The 19845-nt window shown below is 37.0% G+C and overlaps 1 pseudogene; it reads left to right on the forward strand.

Annotated features, from left to right (window-relative positions):
* Positions 1-2136: 2136 nt before the first annotated feature.
* LOC114319744 (ubiquitin carboxyl-terminal hydrolase 18-like) lies at positions 2137-12946 on the forward strand (annotated as a pseudogene).
* Positions 12947-19845: the final 6899 nt, after the last annotated feature.

The raw sequence follows: 19845 nt of genomic DNA on the forward strand, positions 1-19845 counted from the left end.
AGCCACCTTTTTGAGGAGAACCAACCCGGTAGTGCCACGTGTCCCAACTGAGTGTTAAGTCAGCTGGCAGACCCGGAAAATATACAATTTTGTATTATATATTTGCCTTATAGAGAGAGAGGCTCTAGCAAGAAGAAGAAGTCTTAGAGTGAGAGAGTAGACTTTTGATCTTGATTCCTAGAGATCAAACTGTTTGATTCGCGTATTGAGGGCTTGGACTTGCCTTGACCCCGACGTCTGAAGAGCTATGTGAGTGGTATTTTTAATAAAGTTATGTTATTAAGTTTTGATAAAGTTTTGCCTTACTTTTTTTGGAAAAGTATTTTTTGAAGCATGAATGATGATCCCTATTTTGTATATCAAGTATTAGCCTTGTTTTGAATGACAATCTTGAAAAGTCCGTACGTGCTAGGGGACTATAAGCATTTGTAGCACAATCTTGAAAAGTCCGTACGTGCTAGGGGACTATAAGCATTTGTAGCACAAACCTTTGAAAGTCCGTACGTGCTAGGGGACTATAAGTATTTGTAGCACAATCTTGAAAAGTCCGTACGTGCTAGGGGATTATAAGCATTTGTAGCCCAATCTTGAAAAGTCCGTACGTGCTAGGGGACTATAAGCATTTGTAGCACAAACCTTTGAAAGTCCGTACGTGCTAGGGGACTATAAGCATTTGTAGCACACACCTTTGAAAGTCCGTACGTGCTAGGGGACTATAAGTATTTGTAGCACAATCTTGAAAAGTCCGTACGTGCTAGGGGACTATAAGCATTTGTAGCACAAACTTTTGAAAGTCCGTACGTGCTAGGGGACTATAAGCATTTATAGCACAATCTTTGTTAATGTCATCCCTTGAAATTTGGAAGCCTTGAAAGACTTTAATTGTTGAGACCTGAAAGAATTGTTAGATAAACTTGATTTGCCCTTGGATTTTGTACAAGATGTGATGTGCCTTGATTTGATAAAGATTTCGGATATCATTCATGTAAACCCCTTTATTATTTGTACCATTCACTGAGTATCCAAGCTCACCCCTCTCTATATATATGTAGGTGACGAGCAGGACAGCGGTGACGCCTAGATGTACTTGCTACTTGTTTTGAATTTTGCACTTTTGCCGCATCTTGAAAAATATGCTTCTTAGTTGTATTTTATTGTATTTTGTATTTGATGGCTGAGAAGCCTTTTGGTCAAGATGTATTTTGTACTTCATTGTTGTATTAAAGTTATGTAAAGATGTATGCCATTCCATTTAACTTATGCACAGCTCTTATGGACTAATTGAATTTGTATGTATTGCTTCCGCACATGTTAGCCCCATATGTAATACTCTGATTGTGTGTGAAACTTGAAAAGTTGGCCTTCGGTAATCTCGGATTACTGGCCATCATGGCACCATTCTACTAGGGGCGGAATGGGGTCGTGACAATAAGGATGAGTCTTAGCATTACGTGCCAAGATGTAGCCGGGGAGAACTGCATTGAGGGCAAGAAGGCAACTGTTCGTTGGTCAGGTAAGATTCTAGCATGTTGTCTTTGTTCAACTATCTTTCAGTAGATAGCAACCTTTTAACTCAATTAGTTAGAAAATACTCTTTTTTAATTTTCAGGAAAATAAGGAAATATCAGAAAATAATTATTGCTAACTTTCAAACCAAGGAAATAATCTCTGATTTTTAGGGGGAAAATAAGGATTATATTAGAAAATATTAGGAATTGGTTATAGATTTAGGAATTAGGAATTAGTGTATATTAGGAATTAGGAATTAGTGTAAATATTAGGAATTGGTTATAGATTTAGGAATTATATTGTATATTAGGAATTAGGAAATAGTGTAAAAATTAGTGTAAATATTACTTCTCATAATTGGTTATATTAGGAATTATTGTAAACAGGAATCTTTGTATTTCCTTTTTCGCTAATTCCTAATATAACCAATTATACCATATATACAAAAATTCCTATTTACACTAATTCCTAATATAACCATTATGCTATATATACAGTGTATTCTCACAGCAACAAGTATAGTCATTAACAAATTATAACATCTCTCTCTCTCTCTCTCTCTCTCTCTCTCTCTCCATGAAGCCCTCAACTTCAATCTCTCTCTCTTTGTGGTTCGGGACGTCGTTGATGCGGAAGGTCAGGAGGTGCTTCACGTGTTACAAGCCAACAGAGTCAGCATCAGGAAGCAAAGAAAGATACAAGGGGAAGATGTCGTGTAACTTGTCGGAGACAACCAGCTGCGGTGATGGAGGGTATAGCGAAATGATTCAAAATGCCATTAGCTATTGCAAAGATTCGCTAATCAAGGTTTGTTTATTTCATCTTCCTATGTGAGTTAATCGCTACGAACTGTGAATATGATTTGTGTGAACTGTTGTTCTCTTATCCCTCCTTATTTCAAATAGTGTTTAAATGGTGAAAGCCTGGTTTTTCCATTTTCAACTGGGTATCTGGCCTGTCTTATTATGATATCTTTGTCGTATCTTATTTTATGCTTTTTGGTTTTAAGGAAACTAAAGTTGCACATATGCTTTAGGTAGCAAATTTTGAGTACATTGATGAGGTGGAAGCAGCAGCAGCAGAAGAGGAAGCACGAAAGGCATCAACCGAAAATAAAACTACCACCAACAACCCAGATAGAGCTAGCTACTGGGAAGAGTCGTTGAAAGACAGATATGAAGAACAGAAGGTTGAAGAGTTTAACGCCATGAGCAAGGGGAATAGAAGCCGTAAACAGGTATTTTACATCATTTTAAAAGGTACATTGCTTTTGTAATCAATTTAATTTGCTTGCACAGAGGGTTTGTCTTCTAAGCCCTTTTGTGCATAATTCTTTATCATCATTGGAGAATTAATCCACATTGCATTCCTTTCAAATTTATCAATCCTCACCCCTTCTTTTTTGTTTCATTATTTCTAAAGCACATAACCTATGATTCATCGTGTGAATTGTTATTTCAAATTGAATTTCTTTGATACCAGAGCCTGTTAGACTTCATTCACTTTGGAAGTTGCATCGACTTCTGACATGCTATGGAATAAAACAGTAGTAGTTGTGGAATTATGCTCTATACTATGTTAATATTCCCGTGTGAAAATTTAAATTGTTGTTCTTCGATGTGAACATCTCTGAGTCCTGTTCAGGACAAATGTTTCATCTGACTGCTCATGAAATAAGATGGATTTCTAATGTTATGTTTCTCATGTGCTCTTGGGGCTCATTTAGATGGTGTCTGTAGAAGACGAGAACCTTGCTGGTTTGGAAGATGTAAGTTCCGAAAGAGAAGACAATAACTATGAAGCTGAGTTAACTGATGAAAAAACAACTGCATCTGGAATTCTAACTGGGAGGATGTAACAACCCACATTTATGGCTTAGTCATGTTTGCATGCATTTATATGTTTTGCCATGTTAAGATTGCTGTAGCAACCCATATTTATGTTGTAGTCATGTTCATGTTCATTTACATAACTTTGTCTTGCTAAGTTTGCATTCATGAATCTCGTCTTGCTTTGTGTTATGTCTAAGTGTTGCTTGCACGCTTTGCCCCTTCACTGCTATGTTAAGCCTAAGTTATTTTAAGCTGAAGTTATGCCAAGCCTAGGTTACGTTACGCCTAGATCATTCCAAGCCGAGGTCATCTTCAGTCTAGAATTATCTTGGAACCCCTTTGTTAGACCTCCACCTTCGCCTTGACAAATTGGCCGAGATGTCATTATCTAGGCCGAGGTGTGAATCACCAAGGCCGAGATGTGTATCATCTAGGCCGAGATGTTACCGTTGCACTTGAGTGATCTTGTCCTGGAGTGGTATGACCTAGACCGAGGTGTGGCACATCTAGGCCAAGGTGTGGCACAGCTTAGTCAAGTGTTGTCCTTCCTAGCCGAGGTCATTGTCACCTTAGTTGCCGAAGCTTTGTCCTTAGCCGATGTCATCATTTTCCAGAGTGCCTTACCGAGTAGCTTGTTAGATACGCTTTGTCATAGTCTTGTCTTGTCAATCTATCACCTTTTTGAGGAGGACTAACCAGCCGTTGCCACGTGTCCGAGCTGAGAGTTAAGTCAGTCGATAGAGAGAGAAAACCCATAATTTGTTTCTATACTTGTTTTGAAGAGGAAAGAGAAGCTCTAGGAGAGGAAGAAGAGTTCTTGAGGGAGAGTAGATTTCCAAGCTTGATCCCTAGAGATCGAACTGTTAGATCCGTGTTCTAAGGTTAGATTTTTGATCTGCTCCTGTTGTTCCTTATGTTCATGTTATTGCATTGCATGATTGAATATGATTTGTAAGCCATTCATTGCTTTGAAGTTCGGTTTAGAAAGAGAAATAGCATTCATGTGTTCTTCAAGAAAAGTCATGTTTTGATCCGAAAGTTTATGCCAAGATCCATGTTTTGTGTTTGTTTTCACATGATTTTCAAGTATGAGTACCCAGGTCCATGTTTTCGAACTCATAGCATGAAATCCCAGATTTTTGTAATAAAGAAGTTATGATTTTGGCATCCATGTTCTTTATAATCTTCATGTTCATGTTCTTCCTGTTCTTCACGGGTGGAAACCCAGATCTCCAGACCTCACTTCCCGAGGTGTAGTCGCCGAGATCACTCTTACCTAGACCTCACACTTAGGCCAAGCATCGTATCTCACCTTGGCCTACCTTGCATGATCACTTACACCTTTAGTTGTCTTGTGCGCACCTCGGCATGCAACCTCATGCCGAAGCCAGGGTAGCCACACCTCGGCCAGGAGGTGTGGGACCTTGGCAAAGACTTGGTTGGTACCCAGCATGTCTCCCTGACATGTAAAACAGTGTTTTGACTTCCAGCATGTTTTCTGAGATCATTTGCATGTATGTAAAACTTGTTTTGAGAAGTGCATTCGGTATGCTTTGCCATGTGTTTGTAGGACTTGGACTTTTGCCTTGATCCCGACGTCCTAAGAACTAATGTGAGTGGTATTTTTAATAAAGTTATGTTCTTAAGGTTTTGATAAAGCTTTGCCTTGTTTTGATAAAAGTATTTGTTAAGCATGAATGATATCCCTATTTTATGAATCAAGTATAAGCTTTGTTTTGAATGGCAATGTATCAAGTAAGCTTTGTTTTGACGACATTCTCGATAAGTCCCTCGTGCTGGAGGACTCTAAACTTTCGCAGCACCTCTTGATTTGAAAGTCCCTTGTGCTGGAGGACTCTAAACTTTCGCAGCACTCTAGTGTTAAAGGGCTACGGGCCTTTGTAACATAGGTCCCTCGTGCTGGAGGACTCTAAACTTTCGCAGCACCCTTGTTTGAGAGATCTCCCTTGCCACCGACTGCCTAGTGTGGGTGGGTTTGTCTAATCGATTCTGGGTCGATTATTCCCTTGTTTTGGAAGTCCCTTGTGCTGGAGGACTCTAAACTTTCGCAGCACATCTTGTATCAAGTATAAGTTTTGTTTTGATGACATTCTCAGGAAAGTCCCTTGTGCTGGAGGACTCTAAACTTTCGCAGCACATCTTGTTTTGAGGGTCCTTCTGTGCTAGGGGACTTTAAGCCTAAGTAGCACCGTCCTTTCGTGCTAGGGGACGTTAAGCCTAAGTAGCACCCTTGCTAAGATATCGGCCACAGACGGACTATGAACGGGTGTGCTCGATGCCGAGGTTATGTTTTAAGATTTGACGTATGTTAAGTATTTAAGTAAGTTTTGAAAGACCAAGTTTCGAATGATGTTTTATTTCAAGCCAAGCTAAGCTATGTTATGCATGGTTTGACAAGGACATTATATGTATTGTTTTGAAAAGATCTCGAGTATCATTCATTTAACCCCTTTATTACTTATACCATTCACTGAGTATCCAAGCTCACCCTCCCTATGTATGTATGTAGGTAACAAGCAAGAAGTCGGCTACGCCGAGATGTGTGTTTTGCAAAATGTTTTGGATGCGTGTTTATGTCGGCAATCCTGAATGTTATGTATCTTGACTTGTATTTCATGTATTTTGTTTATGTCGGCAATTTTGAAGCTTATGTATTTTGAACATGTCGGCTTGAGAAGCCTTTTACCAAGATGTAATATGTATTTTTGTACTTCATCTCTATTTGTATCCAAGTTGTAAAGCTATGTAAAGATGTATGCCATTTCATTTGACTTATGCACTGCTCTTATGGACTACTTGTATTTTAGATTATTGTTTCCGCGCTTGTGAGCCCCCTATATCTATACTCTGATTGTGTGTGAATTTTGAAAGTTGGCCTTCGGTAATCTCGGATTACTGGCCATCACGGCACCAAACTACTAGGGGCGGTTTGGGGTCGTGACAGAGGAGCCCTTACAGAAAGAAAATTCGTGGTATTGTTTTGTGTAACTAGTATCATCCTAATACGATAATTTGAAGAAGTTGGTGATCATGTTTGATCATAGGCCCTTTTTCCAATCATTTGCAGTGGATAGTGCTGAATCACTTCCCTTGATGGAAGGTGAAGGGAGATCATTTAGAGTAAAGGGATTCAATCAAAATCAAAGGTCAACAATCATCTACAACTAGTCTGAATAAGGACCTTAATCATTTTGATCCTTCTGGGTAGACATTTCTTTTTTATGTGGACATTTTTTTGTTCCTTCGTTAACACACCCTGAGAAGTGACTCCCACGGAAGAAATTTCAGTGTGTGTCTTGCTTTTGTTTTTTTGTTCAGGAGGTAATTGCTATAAGCTTATTTGGCAGCACTTTTTGTTTTTATTTATTCCTCTTTAAGTTTCCTGTATTATTTTCTGTTCTTGGCATTAACCTCAATTAACCTATGGTTTTATGTATTGCTGCTTCGTCTTAATTCCCACTTCTTTGTCATAAGAGTTTGATCTTGTCTTCTTGCTTTCTTGCACATGACTTGTTGCTAGGTTTGCCTTTATATATTTCATACGAGTTTTTAATGTTTTAAATCTTTCTTCCTTTATCCCAGCTCCGGAGCTTGCCAAACTTCCCATTGGAAATCTGGGCATAAGACAAAATGCAAGGACTTTCAATTATCTGGGCAGGTAAAATCAATGCAGTCTGCATATATGCAGCATGGACGGAGAGATTCTAGTGCAGTTGCACTGGTTCCTTCCAGTGGAACCGTTAATATTACCAAACAGTCAAAAGAGGTAAATAATTTCCTTTTTATTGATCTTTATATTCATATATTTCAGTATGCCTTTTGGTTGGGAAGGACACCAGTAATGTGCAGTAACATTTCAGATTCTTTTCCCCTATGAGGATTTTGTGGAACTATTTAATTGGGACAAGCGAGGATTTCCTCCATGTGGGCTTCTTAATTGTGGAAACAGGTTTGTGTTTACCATTCCATTATTTGTTCTAAACTTATTGTTCAGATGGTTTCACTGGCTTGAGAGCTTCAATTGCATAAAGTGCACATGCTTAAGTATCCAGTTTTAACTCACAATGTGCTATATTGTTATTGCATTTGTGCAGCTGCTTTGCTAATGTGGTTCTACAATGTCTTGTGCACACTCGGCCCCTTGTTGCCTATTTGTTAGAGAAAGGCCATTGGAAAGAATGTAAATGCAGACCAGAACTTTTTGTGGCCTATATTTTATGGATGATCATACAATTTCTCATTCTTTTGTTTGTTGTTTCTTGTTGGTTAGGCAGACGAAATGATTGGTGCTTCCTTTGTGAATTTAAAACCCATGTCGAAAGATCTAGTGAAAGTCAGCATCCCTTTTCACCAATTAATATTCTCTCGCGGTTACCTAATATTGGTGGTGACCTTTGCTATGGAAAACAAGAGGATGCGCATGAGTTCATGAGGTCTTATTACTTGCTTTACTCCTAGTTTAACGTAGTTTGTCTCTATCTATAAAGAAAACTTTATCATGAACCCTTGTGTATTTGATGGCCCGTGTTGGTTTACTATGATAAAGTTTTACTGATTTCAATAACAAATTTTAGACGTTTCATTTTGATTTAGGCTCCATTTGTTTCAACGTAAAATATTTTCACAAAAAATATTTTTCTTGTAAATTGATTTTACATAGAAAAAATATTTTTCTTTTTGGTTTTCGGCATTTGGTTGACACTTGAAACAAAAACATTTTAGTGCCTAAAAGAGAAATTTTGATCCAATAAAGTGTCATTTATAATTTTTTAGTGAGCTAAGATATTTATTTGAATAGGCTAAACATGTCGAAAAGGTAGTGAGTGAGAGTTAACTTTGTAAAACTTGACTTGTGAAATTTTTAAAGGTAAGTCATTTTTGAGAAAATGATGCAAAAATATTTTCCATCAAAAATATTTTACTTGTTTTTTGTTCAACTGAACAATGGAAAATGAGTTAAATTTTTTAGACAAAAACATTTTACGTCAAAACAAATGGAGCCTTAAGTTCATTCATTTTGCAGGTTTGCTATCGATACTATGCAATCAGTGTGCCTAGATGAATTTGGGAGAGAGAAGGCCCTTCATTCTAGCACTCAAGAAACAACCCTTATTCAACATATATTTGGGGGTCATCTCCAATCTCAGGTAGCTTACAATTACACTGAGGTTTTGATATTAATCTGTGAAATGCACCGTTATAGATTCTGACATTCTGTTGACTTGCAAGTATCTAGGATCTACCCATTCTTGTTTCTACTCTGGTTGAGCATGCAGGTGGTAGATTCTTAACATAATTATTTTATGATTCCAGCATATCCATCATGATAATGTCATTTCCTTTTTCTTTCAGTCATATGTGGCTTTGTTGTCCCTTGACTTTATAAGGAATTATTTTCTGCATCATTGATTAAAGTTTATCTGGCAATTCCTGGTGTCAAATAACAGCTGAATGGGTTTTAAAAACTTTGAATGTGCTGCATAGTTATAAATAGAATGTTAGTTGAAATAAATCAATAAAACTATGAGGGAAAAGAACTTTAATTGCTTACTGGAAGCTGGTGTAGTTGTTCAGATCATAACTGGGCATAAGGCAAGCCTCGAGGAGTGACAATTCACTTCGTGGCTGTGCCTCAAATGTTATAACCCGTCACACTTAGACTTGAGGTGAATTTGTTGTTTTATAGGTGGTGTTTGGCAAGTTTTGGGTTTGGGGTTTTTTTTTTTTTTCACTAAATGACAAAATTTTTGCAAAACCAAAAAAAACAAATCCAAACAAAATATCACATCCAACCCCATAATCATTTCACTTTTTCTCTCACAAACATCACATCCAACCACAAAAAAACTCAACTATCTTCCCAAACACCAAAAACATTTTATCCAATAATATCCTACAACTAAAAGAACCTACATAAAAACCCACTTCCCAAACACCCACATAGCGTTGTGTGCCCTATAGTTTTTGCATCTAGCTATAACCATTTTTCTTTGATTCTATCCTGAATGTGTTAATTCCTTTTTTTTCTCTCTTATTTCCCAGGTGATTTGTTCGAAATGCAATAATGTTTCAAATCAGTATGAAAATAGTTTTTGCATCTAGCTATAACCATTTTTCTTTGATTCTGTCCTGAATGTGTTAATTCCTTTTTTTTCTCTCTTATTTCCCAGGTGATTTGTTCAAAATGCAATAATGTTTTAAATCAGTATGAAAATATGATGGATCTAACTATTGAAATTCAAGGGGATGCCACATCTTTAGAGGAATGCTTGGACCTATTCACTGTCAGAGAGCACTTCATGGAGATAATATGTATAAATGTTGATGGGTAAGGGTTGTTCTTGTTTTCATATCAAACATAGAGATACATTGCCTAGTTATGTTTTTTTTTTTTTTTTTTTTTTGTAGGCTTCCACTGGTATGCTATATTTACTCTAGTAGGGATATGTGAAAAATATATTGGGACCCATAACTATTTCGGCATGATCTCCACCTTAATGACAGCTCATAGGGCTCTCGTTAGCATGGCCTTTTATTTTTTTATTTTATTTTATTTTTTATATATGGTGCATCAGGACACAATAGTTCTATTTATCTTTGAATTTGAACCTTTACTGATGCCAACTCTTTTGCCTAGTGAAGAAGGACCAATTCAATGATATCCCATTGTGGGGGTTTGATTTTTCCACTAATGTAGTAATAATTATTAATATAAATGATTACTTGTAAACATATTGCCGCAAATGTTCTGCTGTAAACACCACTGAATCAATGATATTAAGATCATAATATGCCAATCTCTTTGCAGATGCAATGAGTATGTCATGGCATGGAAGCGTCTTACTGTTCGAAGGCCCCCAAACATTCTTACAATTGCTTTAAAGAGGTTTCAGGTTTGTGATAAGTTTTTCTTTCCTTCACTTTTGGTATATATATATATATATTAGTAGTCTTTCCTCTTTTCCTCCTCCCTCCTTGGGGTATATCTTCAACAATTTTCAAGGGAGAACCACTATTTCCACACTTTTTTGGTGGCACTGCACCAACTCACACGTTGGGCCCACCTAGTGAGGTTCCTGTGGAAGCAACCAATACTTAGGCTGTGGAAATAGCATAGCATAGTAGTCATTAAGTTGCCATCTGATTAAATTTTGAACTACATCTTGAATTGGTGATTAGTCCATGGCAGAATTTTAGTTTTGGTTTTGTGAATTAAATGCTTAAAGAAGTTTGAAATTTTTATTATTCTCTCTGATAAGTTCTAATTTATGCGCATATTTGTTGCAGAGCGGGAGGTTTAGGAAACTTAACAAGAGGGTGACTTTCCCTGAGACTTTAGATCTTAGCCCTTACATGAGTGAAGTAGGAGATGGTAGCTTGACATGCTAAATGCATCATTTTTCGGCCATTACATTTGTTATACAAGGGATTTTTGTGGAAAATGGTACAGGATTGATGACTGCAAGGTAGAAATAGCTATCTTTCTCTCTCTCTCTCTCTCTCTCTGTGTGTACCCAGGGACCCAAAAAGAAAAAAAAAGTGGGGAAAATGGACCAGTACCACATGTACAGATGAGCATGTGTCCCATATGTGAATATATTTTTGTCCAGCTACTCCATGTTAAACTCTTTATATATGTGTGTGTGTGTGTGTGTGTGTGTGTGTGTTGACATCCATTCGCCAAGGCATCTATCTGATAACACCGAGTGTAAGACTTGGTGATCTCACTTCTTCGAAAAAAATCCCATTGCATTTTGAGAATGTCCTCCATGGAAGCTTCCTTTTTCGTCTATATCATACTCTTTGAATTTTACTGCTGGTTCATTGTCAGTGCACATTTAGTTTGTAAATCTCTGTTCATTATGCAAAAATATGGGACATAATTGATTCTGGTCAAGACAAACATCAGTAGAAAATGCAATATTTATGTGGTCTTGTTGAAACGTGTATTGTTTATGTTAGTCTACTTGAATTTGTAGTTTCATCTAACTTGATTCACAATTTTTTTTTCAGGTCATGAGGGTTGATTTGGAAGAGGTGCTCTCGTAGGGGGCTTATATGCTGTTGTATAGCAGGTAGCTGGTCTTCTTACTTTCCCTGCCATTAGTGACTTGTCAATTTCAATATAAGAGTAATTGTCATACATTTTGTTACTCAAGGATGGCCTATCACCTAAAATTCAGTGGATACACATGTTCATGATTGACGTGGAATAATGTCTTAAAATGTGATTTGAAACATATGGCCAAGCCCTCTTTTGAGGAAAAGGCTAAGTTGTAACAACCTCTGACCCTACATCTCCTTGATGAGGAAGAAGTAGATGAGGAGCAGACCTATCACCAATGGTGAAAGACAGCTCATTGCTTTCTCCTTTGCGCCTTATGGCTTCTCTCATTCATTAATGAAATTGTGTTAGTCCTAATACAAGTTAAAATACTTTCTTATTTAGTCATTACTTTCTTATATCTTTCTTTTTTCTCCTGTTAAGTAAACTACTTTCTTATATCTTAAAACCCCTTCACATGCTATTTAATATGACCCTCATCCTGGTATTACTATATGATTTTTTTTTCCTCGATCATTATCTTAAACATATCATTTAAAAAGATTACATTCATTGCATATTCAACCTTTTTTTAGTGACTTCTTTGACAACAAAACTTGCCAAAATTTGATTTAAATTATAGGCGATATTATAAATAAGGCTTCTTGAAAATAGCACGATACTTATTTTTTATTTTATCCATTTATATGTGCGATCCTTTCCTGTAGCTTGACTTTTGAAGCTTCTTCAAATCTCTCCACTTTTGGGGAGATTCAAAAAGTAGGTTATAAGGGATTATCTTTTCTTTTCTCTCCAAATCACCCCATACAAATAGACTGTTATTAGTACTACAAAGCTTGTTACCTTAAAAAGACTTGGTTGATTTTTCTGGTTAGGGAGAATCATATGTGAAATTCATTCAATGATTTGGCACTTCATAGCATCTATTTGAAAACTCTGACAACAAAACCCTATATTTAACACTTGCACACTAAACACACTCTTAGGGGGCTAATATGTCGATTAAATTGGGGTTGTTTCTGTAATTGGATTCTAGTTATGATAATGGACTGCAAAGGCTGCCCATGAATTCCTGCTGGAGCCTGGAGGAGATCAACCACTGGACCCTCCACTCCAGCTAAAAGTTATTGCAATGACCCCAAGATATTGAAAATTGTTACAACATATTTTTAAGCCCACAAAAGCATGAGGCCTCTCACAAAAATTATGCATATAGACTAATCTTGGGCAATATCAATTTTGTTGAATACCTAATAATATGTATATATAAATGATCTTGTTTGCTGTTGCTTTTAGGGTTTGTGCCCGACCATCATGTCTGAAGCCAATTGAATCTTTAACTAAGGGGAAGCAGCAAACAGTTCAAGAAAGGGAGCCCCATGTCAAACAATCAGTTGAATTCCTCACTACAGCCGAGTCAATTAATGGCATATGTACTTCTGGTTCCTTGTCATCTGATAGCGACTCACAAGAAAAGTTTCTACTTGCGAAAAAGAGAGAACTAATTCTGAAGCTATGAGAGAGGACATTGAAATGGTAGATTCTGAGTCAAGTTCATCTGTTCCACAGGATATTGAAGTACATGGCAATGGGTATTCTCATGCGATTGAAGAAACCGCTTCTCCTATTCTACATGCTAATAGATTAGTCTCTGCGGTTGGTTCTTCTCTAAGTGAGATGGTTAAGCCTGAAGCTTATTCTCAGAATTCTGAATCAGACTTTTCTCATTCTGCTGTTGATGAGAATACAGCTGAGAGAAGTAGTACTAAAAGGTTGACTGAATCTTCAAGTGAAAGCACTCAGCCAATACAGAATGGTGTCTGTGAGGAAGGAAAAATTTCTCATGATGCTCCTGTTGGTAATTTAAGCTCAGGTGAACTTCTTGATGAGATTAGTCCTGTTGATTGCAACAGTGAGCAGGCAAAAATGGAGACTGGAAAGGGCTTGCCATCATCTAGCAGTACTAAGGATGCCACAGGGAAGTTGGCTAGAAGAAATTCTTCTGAAGGAAAGTTGAAGCCTCTGTTTCCTCCAGGTTTTCTCAGAAAGCATTCTGGCAACAATTCTCCAAAGAGATGTGGGAAAGCAAAAGCTCCTTCAGAACTAGCTGAATGTGCATCTTACAATCCTAATAAAGTCATTAGTGGATTTGCAAAACCTGGTTTTCTTAATCAAAATGGTGCGAGGACAAAAGATGTGGGAAAGTCTCATTCTAAGTGCAGTAGTTCTTCGTCTCCTACTTTTGAGGAACGAGTTGGGAATCACTTGGGCAAGGACGTTATGGTGCTTAGTGGATCTGGTGATTTTAATCACTGCAATGGAGATTCTGGTGCTTTTGTTATTTCTGATGAGGGCATTAGCTATATTAGTGGGGATGACCAACAATTGGCAGGGAAAACCTCGAGCTACAAGGAGGAGCTCCATGAGAGTGAAACTACACCCGAAAAGATCAGAACAGATTCTAAAAAACCTCGAGCTACGAGGAGGAGCTCCATGAGAGTGTTGATGAGTTGTGGGTTTTGTTCTGCTTCGTCTTCTTTGTCCATGATATTAGGGTTGATGGGTTGTGGTTTTTGCTCTTCTTCTGGATCAATGATATTAGGGTTCGTCATGGAGTGTGTTTTTAGTTTACTAGAATTGCCAAAAACAGAACTGGAGGGTGTGGTGTGGATGATATTAGGGTTCATGGGTTGGGGATGTGGTGGTGGTGGTTCTTGTTTTGGTGATTGAATCCACGAAGAACAAAACCAAAGGGTGTGGGATTGCCATTAGGATTGATGGGTTGTGGTTGTTTTAGGTGATTCAATCCACCAAGAAGAGGGTTGATGATAGGTTATGAGTGTGCAAAGGAAGTTCTGTGAACTTGATCTAGTTCCTCAAAACCATTGTTTCTTCTCCCGAAAGTGTTACAATTGTTCTGTTCAAAAACCATAAAAGTTGAGACAGGTATGGGTTATTCTGGTGGGGTAACATACTTGGTGGCGGTGGCAGAAGCGGATGTGGTGGCAGGAGCGTAGCAACTTCTCACCACAGCCCATAAATCCCAATTTTCATCCATTTTCAGTGATGAAGAATAGAGTGGGGATTTCCTTCAACTTCACTGAGCAATGAACTATGTGTGCCTTTCCTATGATTGCATGTGTGTGTATAAGACGAGAGAGAAGAGGAGGTGGGTGAGAGGAAAACTCATCTAGTTTGTTTACTACTTATTTATGGTAATCAAAACCTATATGGATCAATCAAAGCCAAAAACAGAAAAAATCTTCGTGGATTCACTCTTTCTATAGAGAGAAAGAAAGGATGGATTGGGGTGTTGAATTTGAATCCTAGCTTACGAAAAAAATGCTATATATAAATGGATTTCTTAGCTTACCAAAATTTTCTATCACTGCTACTTTTGTGTTTAGTAGTAAGAAAACAGGAATGGAACTTTCTAGTAGTATGATTTTGAGAATATATCGTTCATTTTGTTTGAGATAAATGTGATTTAGTTAATTAATTATGATAAATTTGATTTTTTACATAAATGATTTGTTCAATAAACTATATATAAAATGAACCGTTTGAATCACCAAAATTGAACTTATGAGCTATTAAGGTGTATATAATATACAGAAGAAGATTACTCTTCTAGAAAAAAAAAAATTTACTCTATTTATTTATTTTGTTATATATGTAATGTGATTACGTTCAATATGGTTGTCATGATTGAGTTAGAAGTCTAGCTGATACTAGTGTAGTGATGATTCAGAGAATTATAGCTACCAAGTGTTTTTAGAAAAACAATATCTAAGATTTTAATTTGAAAAATTGTCTATCATTTAAAAGAAAAGAAAGAAAAAGATTTATAACCAATTTTACGGCTATGTCAATCAAAGATTCTTTCTTATTTTATGTTGTCTATTAAAAAATAATAAATAAATAAAAATTCCTTTTCCTCTTGACAAATAAATCATTCCATGACCATATTCTAAAATCTTGGAATTACCTAATTCAATCTCTTCATATACACTTCATCTATAAAAAAAAAAATCTTTTCATATACACAAGCCATACATATCCTATCTAAAATAAAAATAAAAAACAAGCCATACATATAAATATAATATATTTAAAATTTTCAATAATGTAGGCTTATATATATTTTTTAAATAATCACGTTTTGTTTTGTGATACATTCATTTATCAAATATGAATGGACTCATTATATTAATAATTGTGAATACATATTAGGGGCTAATTTGGGAACATGGTTAAAAGTCCATTTTTGATTTTTAACTTATTTTGAGTTATATCATCTTTCTACTTTTTTATATATTTTTTTAAAAAAAAGTCAAAAAAAAGTTCAATTTTAAACCAATTTTTCAAGACAACCCAGATAATAGACAAATGGTTGTTTTAGAAAGGTGGTTAAAAGTTAATTTTTTTGCTCTTTTGAAAAAAAACGTATAACAAAATAGAGAGATGATATGATACAAAATAGATTAAAAACTAAAAATTAACATTTAACCATATTCCCAAATTCGCCCACATATTAGAAGGAAATTGTAACGCCCTCAAAATAATACATAGAAACCCACATTATAGGCATACATAGACATAAGTAAACAGAACTTAATTCCATTCATCAGAGTATTCCTTACAAATATATTACATGTTGACAACAAAAGTAAATGCCCAACAGCTTATAACTTTTCAAGCCAGCACTTGGTTACATAAAAGAGAGTACTAACTCAAAGCACATTAAGCTCTTGGCTTGAATTTACATGTAATATCAAAATAACAAAAATAATTCAAGAGTCTTCAACTCCCAATGCCTTCCAAGCTACGTCCGTAGAGGTAGCTTATCACTTGAACCTGAAAATGATGTCCCATATAGGGTGAGCTACAGCCCAGCAAAGATATACTAAACCAGATATGAACAATGACTAAAACAATAGCATTTGATAGATGGTTAACTCTTGTAAACCAACTTACAACCTAATCTAATTCCATGGCACAAAGTCCACGTTTCATTTCATATTTCTTTACTTATACAAAACATTTCATAAACATGACTCAGAACTTAGCCAAACAACTAATTGGGAATACATCACACCTCAAAGCACTTCCCTTATTCACAATTCAAAGGAATTTACAACTCATCTTAAAACACTTCCATACTTCAATTTAATACACACATTTGCTGTATTAATACTTCAAATGATACACATATTTGCTGTATCAATGGAGTCCATCCCCTATCTCCTCCCAAATAACATCCGGTTTAGGAGTCCATCCCCTATCTTCCCCTAAACTGTGGAGTACATCCCCTATCTCCTCCCACACAAAACAATGTATATAAGCAATTATCATATACACGATCAATCAATACACATATTCGATGTATTATTCCAACCGCCATATTCAATGACATATTCAATGTGATTAGTTTCAGTTTTCCCTAATCAACATACAGTGTCTACAACAATCAAGACTATCCTCCACCGATAGTCCAAAGCAGTTATCTCTAAACAGATAATAAATTTATCAACAGATAAAATATCAACAAATTCATAGGTGAGTGATTAAATTATCCAACTACACCATTGAATCCCATAATTTCCCAATTCCATGAGTTTCAACTAAATAACACAAATTCCCAAATTAATTATCCAACATAATTAGGGTATTTTTCCTATTTCTCAACATTGGCCCTAAGGCTCATTCCCAGGGATGGCAATTTAAACCCGGCCTGACGGGGACCCGACCCCCCGTCCCCGATAAGAGCGGTTTTTTCTTGAAAAATACTCCCCACGGGCCGGGGATGGTATTTGAAATTGAATCCCTGATCAAATTCGGGCCGGAGACGGAGATAGCTTTCACAGGCCCGGACCTGGCCCGGCCCCGTCCCCGGCCCCGACCCCGTTTCTCCCTGACATAAAATTACTATAATGCCCCTCTATCTATTCATATATATATATATATATATATATGTAAGTAATATAATATAACCCTCATTCCTGATCTCTCACTCTCTCTCTCAGCCCTCTATACTCTCTCACTCTGCAGTGGTTCTCTCTCACTCTCTCTTCTCTCACTCTCTTCTCTCCATGGTCGGCGATTCTCTCACTCTCTCCTCTCCACAGTCGGTGAAAGCTCTCTCTCACTCTCTCTTCTCTCTGCAGTCGCCGGTTGGTGATGGTGTCGTCTCCTCCTCCGCGGCAGTACGCAGTCCGCCGTCACCTCCTCATCCTCCGTCGCCTCCTCCTCCTCCTCGGCACCACTGCCGAACCTTCATACACGGCAGATCTGAGCAGATTTGTGTATGTATACATATATATGTGTCTGTGTGTGTCTATCTATCTCAATCTGTCTCCATTTTTTTTTTTTTTTTTTGATGTTGTTGTTGCTAAAAATGATGTTGTTGTTGATGATGTTGTCGTTGATGATGTTATTGTTGATGAAAATATGTTGTTGTTGATGATTTATGATCAAGAGAGAAAGCTAAACACAGAGAGAGAGAGAGAAAGAGAGCTGCAGGGATTTTCTGGGGTCGGGGAAACCCGATCCCCGTTAGGGGGCGGGAGCAGAGGAGATGATGGGTTCCCTGTCGGGGATCGGGGCGGGGGCGGGGAATTCTGTAGCTTCAGGGATCGGGGACGGGTAGTGTGATCCCCGACCCCGACCCGCCTCGTTGCCATTCCTACTCATTCCTATCATTTCAACCACAATAAATTCCATTTTTCATACTTTCACATACATATGGAGTTTAACTTTTAAAAACCCCCACATTTTAATCCCAAATCAAACCCTAACTTCCCAAAACCTCCCAACATCACCAACTAATCAAAATGACCAAAATTAAAGACAAAGCTTATAAGATGGAGTATGATATCCCTACCTTGAAGTGAAGAGACCAAAGGAGAAGATGGTGAAAAACCAAAGTACTCCAAATCCAAGATTCTTCAGATTAAAAGGAAGCCCTCAACGCCCTCTACCTTTCTTACAAAGAACTTAGGGTAGAAACACCTAAGAACTAGATCAATCCCTAGAGAGAAGGTGTTTAGAGAGAGAGAGAGAGAGAGAGGACGGATCTGGGGTTTGAAAGAAAAAGAGGATGAACAAGTGAAGTGTTTACCCGCTGCTGTCTACTGATATACGTATGACCCGCTCGAGCGGAGAATAGGACGCTCGAGCGTCAAATACAAAAACTAGACCCGCTCGAGCGTCAAGACACAACTGCAAAACTCCACCCACTCGAGCGCAAAGGAAAACTCGCTCGAGCGTAGATTACACTCTTCCAATATTTTTACAGACATCGAACACCCGCTCGAGCGCGAGGATACCTGCTCGAGCGCAAGAAGACTCGCTCGAGTGCGAAAAACACTCTTGCAGTATTTCTGCAGACGCACAAAATGCTGAAAGTGTGCAAACTCCGCTCGAGCGTAATAAGACCCGCTCGAGCGGATCACTAGAAATCTGGGCAACAAGAATTGGGACAAAAGCTCAACCAACCTGTTTGAAACACACCCAAGACATTTCTAAACTCCAATCCAAAGCATTAAAGGACAGAAATGGAATACAGATTACAACCATTATCAACGGAACCGAGTTCGAAATACAGTAAATAAGAAAGAAAAAATCAGGATCGCTATAAAAATATGGTACAAGTAGTATAATTGAAAGAATTTTGTTGCTATGCTTTTACATCAATTATGAATTGCACTCATTGGTGGCACCTTTAACATTACTACACGTGGAGTATGCCATGTGTCAATTTCTATTTGTGTCCACGTGGTTGTCTATAAATGATGTGGCATGGTGAGTCAGCAGAGATTGTCACATGGAGAATTGCTACATAGACAAAGGCCAAGTGGCAGACAAAGGAGAGGAGAATGTGGCTTAGTTGTTCAGTTCGTATAAATTATGAGCACTTGTCCTTAAAATAAGCTCTACTTAGACCTATTTATTATCACACACCACAACCAACTAATTTAATTCCAAGTTATCGGTGTTGAAATAATAATTTATTCCAGGCTTCTTTTATTTTATTCATAATTTAATTTCCCTCAAAAGTTATAGTAAATTTCCCAAAGGATTCCATCTGATCACTATAACCACCCCATTACCAAATTTAAATTTTTTTAAATAAATAAATAAGCAAAGTGCTTTTGACACAAATAATCTAATGTAAAACAACTCATTTTACTTGCAATCTATATTGAACTTAACTTGATTAATAATGTCTGTTTTTGTTTTCCAAATGAAACATAGGTCAATGCAATTGTTAAAAAAATTGGATTAATTTTTAACAAAGTATAACATAAAGGTAATTGGATTTTCTATTTGAAGTTGGTGAAAAAAAAGTATAAAATTGACATACATAAAGGAGGAGAACTGTCGTAAAATTTTTCATCAAACTCCTCTTAAATATGA

This window comes from Camellia sinensis, chromosome 7, assembly GCF_055761805.1.
Source record: "Camellia sinensis isolate YWXY chromosome 7, ASM5576180v1, whole genome shotgun sequence".
NCBI lineage: Eukaryota > Viridiplantae > Streptophyta > Magnoliopsida > Ericales > Theaceae > Camellia > Camellia sinensis.